Source organism: Procambarus clarkii, chromosome 15 (genome assembly GCF_040958095.1).
Source record: "Procambarus clarkii isolate CNS0578487 chromosome 15, FALCON_Pclarkii_2.0, whole genome shotgun sequence".
Classification (NCBI taxonomy): domain Eukaryota; kingdom Metazoa; phylum Arthropoda; class Malacostraca; order Decapoda; family Cambaridae; genus Procambarus; species Procambarus clarkii.
Window position 1 is genome coordinate 519708 of NC_091164.1, and position 6000 is coordinate 525707.

The following is a 6000-nucleotide window of genomic DNA, read 5'->3' on the forward strand; positions in this document are numbered from 1 at the left end:
CTTTGGTCATGCTTGTACGGGGCGGCGCCGTCCAAGAAGGAAAATCGGAAATGCCAGCAGTCGCCCATAAGATAGAGCGACAAGCAGTGTCGATTTCAAGTCAAGTTTGCTCTGAGCTTCAAAGGTGTTGCGGGAAGCCATGCAACGCCTTAAGTCCAGAGCACAGATTACCCGCCCAACTTCCTTGGTTACTTTTTGGGGCCAATGAAACACTTGTTCGTCACACGTACACACCGAGTGGACAGCGCTCAGGGGTTCGTAGTCCTAAGGGCCCGGGTTCGATTCCCGGTCGAGTCAGAAACAAATGAACTTTTACCTGATGTCCCTGTGTATCTACCATTGAATGAGTGCCTGGGAGTTAGGCATCTACTACGGGCTGCATCCTGGGGATGTATGTGTGAGAGAAATATATGCAGTAGATATGATAGAGAAAATTAGGCCGGGAGGCTGTACATTAGACAACCGACGGATAGAAAGGTGGAGTCCAAGAGCTAATACCCTCCATCCTGCAGGCACAATATGTATATAAATACTCAGCGCTTACAGTATTCTCTCTCTCTCTCTCTCTCTCTCTCTCTCTCTCTCTCTCTCTCTCTCTCTCTCTCTCTCTCTCTCTCTCTCTCTCTCTCTCTCTCTCTCTCTCTCTTCTCTCTCTCTCTAAAACGGGTTCAGGACTCGGTCTAGACCTCCAGGCATGCAGCCCGAGCACTTTCATCAGTCCAAGGCCAGGAATTGTGTTACTTATTCCTAAGTAACCATTAACAAACAGACTCACCGTTCGAAAACCTATTTATCAGTAGCAAACGAAATACTTTGCCCTGTGTGGCAAGGTAAATTAAATAAGAACATAAGTATAAATGTGATTGCAGAAGGCCTATTGGCCCATACGAGGCAGCTCCTATCTATAACCACCCAATCCCACTCATAAACGTGTCCAACCCGCGCTTGAAATCACGTGATAAACGTTCACTAAAAACGTTTCTCATCCATTTGTCTGTGTTTGCATGGTTTGTGTAGACACCTTTGTTCATTGGCATTACTTATTGTCCCAAGATAGATATCGACAGACACTTTAGTGACTAAAATAGCAATCGTGTTTTATTTAAACTTAATCCAATATTTACTATATTTCTAACACATGATCAGAATCTTGGGACAATGTTTAGTATGAGAGCTTATGGTGGAAGCCACTCAAGAAGCCTTACCCAACTTCCTCTGACCTCCTCCCTTACCTTCTGGCATCCTTCCCTTACCTTCTGACCTCCTCCCCTTACCCTTAGACATCCTCCCTATCCCCCATCCACTATCCATACCTCCCCCTCCCCCCCATTCCTCACCCCACATACGCAGAGACATTCTCAAAGCTGAGGTTTCTGGCAAGGAGTTGTTGAATTAAGCTAATGACTGAAGACTCGTAACTGATGACTGTATGACGACTGAAGACTCTTGATAACTGACGACTGTAACCTGAGCGTCATATGTAGAGGGTAACTAGCCTAGCGTGAGATGACTATATGTAACGCAGAGCACCATGGCTGACATCTGTTGTAGCCCAAATCATCCCAGCCTCACGTCGTCACATATATATATATATATATATATATAGAGAGAGAGAGAGAGAGAGAGAGAGAGAGAGAGAGAGAGAGAGAGAGAGAGAGAGAGAGAGAGAGAGAGAGAGAGAGAGAGAGAGAGAGAGAGATAAATAGATATAAGAGAGAGAGAGAAGTAGATAGATAGATAGATATAAGAGAGAGATAGGGCAAGGGGTGGTGGCAGGGTGGCAGCTCCATGAGGGAAGCAGGGTGTAGCAGGGAGGCCCTGGGTGGCAGGGTGTGGCAGGGAGAAGGGTGTGTGAGGGGCTGTACCTAGGAAGCGTCACACCCTATCATATAGCAAGGACGTCTCTCTTAACTTCCTTGAAGAAGAGGGGTAAAGGGGGAGGGGGCCGAGAAGAGGTATTTGGAGGGAGGAGAGAGGTGAAAGGATAAGTGAGAAAGAGCGAAGACAAATTGGGAGTAAATGAGAGAAAGACACGGAACTGGAACTGAGAGAATGAGAATGTAGAATTGAGAGTAGTGAGGAAGAGTGAGGGCGTAGATACGCTCCTCCTTCCTCACTCGACCTCTGACTTTCTCCATCGTGTATTGGAGAACAAGTTGGCTATCTTAGGTCTTCTGTATGCAGACGAGGAGTCACAATAACGTGGCTGAAATATGTTGACCAGACCACATACTAGAAAGTGAAGGGACGACTACGTTTCGGTCCGTCCTGGACCATTCTCAAGTCGATTGTGAAGACTCTGGTCTTCACAATGACTTCACTGGTCTTAGGTCTTCTGTGTTTTCAAGGTGCATATCTTGAGTCTTTGTCTTCAAGCTCCCTCTACTATACCTCCTCCTCCTTTTCTTTACCGTCTTCTCTTCCTATTTTACTCACAGAGGCACAGAAAGAGACGCTTGTTGACCTGTTAGCAGGTAGAGAGCCTTGTCTGCCCTTAATAAGTCTTGGCCACTAGTCTTCCCTGGAACACGGCTCGCCAATCGCTTAACAACTGGGTACCCGGTTACTGCTGGGTGAACAGAGGCAAACAGTTATAATGACTGGCTTCTAGTCAATCCTCGATAAGGAATACGAACCCAGACGGAATTGCTCTCGGAGCGAATGTGTTACCACAGGGCCATCGGAGACTGTTTTTTTTCCACCTGTCACACCCCTCCTATATCTTCTTCTTCTATTCCTATCCTGCCTCCTCCACCTCCTATTCTCCATCCTTCACCCTTTCCTATACATTCCACCCCCTTCCTCTTCTTTGTCACGCTGTTATGGGTATCTATGGTCAGTCGTTTTGTGAAGCTAAGCGACCAATTGTGCGGCCATTGAAGTAACCAGAGTGCCGTTTTCTGTGAGGTATACAGTACGTAGTACATATTTAAAACACGTGAAAAACCCTCCACTGGAAGAGGGTACTTTTCCCCCCTCTTCCATTTAGGGCCTGGAAGAGGGTACTTCCCTCACCCCCTCTTCCACTTAGGGCCTGGAAGAGGGTACTTCCCTCACCCCCTCTTCCACTTAGGGCCTGGAAGAGGGTACTTCCCTCACCCCCTCTTCCACTTAGGGCCTGGAAGAGGGTACTTCCCTCACCCCCTCTTCCACTTAGGGCCTGGAAGAGGGTACTTCCCTCACCCCCTCTTCCACTTAGGGCCTGGAAGAGGGTACTTCCCTCACCCCCTCTTCCACTTAGGGCCTGGAAGAGGGTACTTCCCTCACCCCCTCTTCCACTTAGGGCCTGGAAGAGCGGGGAATACAAAGTGTCTTACATCTACAAGGGAAACTACCAAGGGTGTCTCCTTCCGTCTACTACGGGAATGAAAAGTTTTTTCCGTGTGAGATATTCTGAAAGGTATGAGGTCTGTAAGGAAGGAAAGAAAAGCTTCTATGATGAGAGGAATTATGAGAGAATGAGGAAACAGTCGCAAATGAGACGTTGCATCACCATCCTGGGTTAAGCCTTCTCACCTGATTCGTCGCATTTTACGCGGAATCGACCAATTCGTCAAAAAAATATTACGTAATGATAAAAATAAAAGCGTTGTAATAATGACGATTGCTGGGCATTGGCCTCGATAGCTTAGTGGGGATGCTCAGGTATGTTTCTGGTTAGGGACAACAGCCGTATTTTTTACGGAGTAGCGTGTTCAGGTTCAGACATGCACACACACACTCATTCAGCTGACAGAACCCAGCAGGACAGCCACGGTGTGAGTGTACTGGTTATCTCTGCTTGTTAGGTCATTTAATCTTGAGTTGACTGGTCTGCTGTGTCTCAGTGCTCTTGTGTTCAGTAGTGTCTTCTGCTCAACTACTGGACCCGTGTATGGAGTCTGCTTCCACCACTCCTAAATATGTGTATGGAGTCTGTTGTTGTTTAAGATTCAGCTACTGAGAACAAAAAAGTTCTAAGTAGCACGGGCTATGGAGAGCCCGTAGTGGACTCACCTGGCACAGGAGCGGGGCTGATGTGTGTATGGAGTCTGCATCCACCACTCTACTCCCTCCGTCACTCCACTTCACTACCCTGACACTGAACAAATTCATTCTAATATCAATCACTGTCCCACCATCTCAGATTATCTAACTACCTCGTTTGCTCCTTAATATTTTGTAAGTTGCGATCATGTCTCATCTATTTTTACTCTTCCCAATTATGCGTTTTATTTTTCCTTTAGTCTCTCCTCGTAACTCATCCTTCTCAGCTTAGGGCCTAATCTCGTGGCATATAATGAACTTTTTCAGTTTTGTTTCGTAGAGTACTTGATGGGTTACATGTTGCGGTTGCTGCATGTTCTAGACCTAGTCTGACGTATGTTATGCACATTATTTTCAATGAACTCTTGTGCAGCTTCCAGAATGGTGTCCAGCAGTGTATATGCCGCTGAAGTTAGTCGGTCTATGTGTTCTTCGGTGTGATGTCAGCCTCTTCCAAATGAGCTCCACGTGTCCAGACTCCATTTTCCCAGCGGTTACTTCATTACCTTGTTTAATTAAAGTTTGGTAACCATTTATTACATCATTACAGAAGTTTGTCTCAGACTTCCCGCGCTATTTCTTGCAGTCAAGACAGGAAAAACTGAAATTGAAAAGATATTTAGAGAGAAAGAGGAGAGAGAGAGAGAGAGAGAGAGAGAGAGAGAGAGAGAGAGAGAGAGAGAGAGAGAGAGAGAGAGAGAGAGAGAGAGAGAGAGAGAGAGAGAGAGAGAGAGAGAGAGAGAGAGAGAGAGAGAATGTGCAGGTATATGAAGACAAGAACCATGGCCATGAGAACGAAGTAGAGAAACTCTTTCCCCAACTCTGGGAATATCGGAGGATCGAACACCGACGCTGCAAGAAACGAGGCCAACGCACTCCTTCCCAAATAAACCCGAGTAAGAGAGAAAGAGAGAAGACCATCACCCACATCAGGGGAATGTGAGAAGTACAGAGTATCCCGTTGATAAAGTGAACCTCGCCCCCTTTGAGCAGCACCCTGGCGCCCTCGACCGCACCACCCAACCAGTCAGTGTTGACGTTGGTGCCGTCGGGGGTGGACGCGCCGCCGTAGCTCTCGCTCCCTTCTAACTGGGGCCCCAGATCGCTTCCTCCAGCTGATAGCGCAACAGGTGTCCGCCTTCTCTGGCGGGAAATATAAGTCGCCCGGACCTTCCTTAGCGTCTCAGTTAATTCCCCCCTTCCTTCGTGCGTGTAGGTAAGTGTGTTAATTGAGTTCCTTTCGCGATTTCCAGCGGAGGGAAATTAGGTGTCAGTTCAAGTCTGGGTAATCGTCTTGAAATTCGGTCGTCGGCGGTGTGAAATTGCTCTACTTTAAGACATTTACGTGAGTGGTGAGTGTGAATTTGACATTTCCTCTCTGCGTGAGGCAGCAAAACAGTTTAGCTGTGAGGGTGAACCATTTAGAGGTAGTAAATACTATTCACTATACACTCCAGGAGACTAACTTGAGGCTACTAGGCTATCTTAAGAAAATACACACATACGGTAGGCCTTTGAATGCCAGTACGACTTGGATCTTCATAAGTATACAAGATAGGCTCAGAAATACTCATTCATACTATGAGTATGAATTTATACTCATTTTATAAATCATACAATGATTACTTAGGCGTATGGGGGAGGAAACAACTCACATACTCTCATACCATTACTAAAGAAAACTCATACACTTAAACCGTTACTTAGGGGAAACTCACAGAATCTCATACCGCTAATCAGGGGTTAATCCACGTACTTTCATTTCGGTACTTATTCAGACTCTCATATGTGTAATTACGGGAACTCAAAGACTTTCATAGTAATATTTAGGGGTACTCACATACCGCTACTTAAAGAAACTCGCTAAGGTTTACCGGTACTTAAAAAAACTCACAAAGATTTACCGGTACTTAAAGAAAATCACAAAGGTTTACCGGTACTGAAACTCACAAGGGTATACCGGTACTTAAACTC

General features: G+C 46.2%; 1 protein-coding gene across 2 annotated transcripts in view; it reads left to right on the forward strand.

Moving 5' to 3' along the window:
• The window catches only part of LOC123759030 (phospholipid phosphatase 1), a 40129-nt gene that overhangs the window by 1219 nt on the left and 32910 nt on the right, over nucleotides 1-6000 (forward strand). The window contains exon 1 of one of the 2 annotated variants that reach the window (XM_069324859.1): nucleotides 5046-5242. The exons of the other annotated variant lie outside the window; for it this stretch is intronic. The gene's annotated coding sequence lies outside the window, so the exon portion shown is untranslated. Of the gene's footprint in view, nucleotides 1-5045; nucleotides 5243-6000 lie in introns of those variants that run through there. 2 annotated transcript variants of the gene reach the window in all.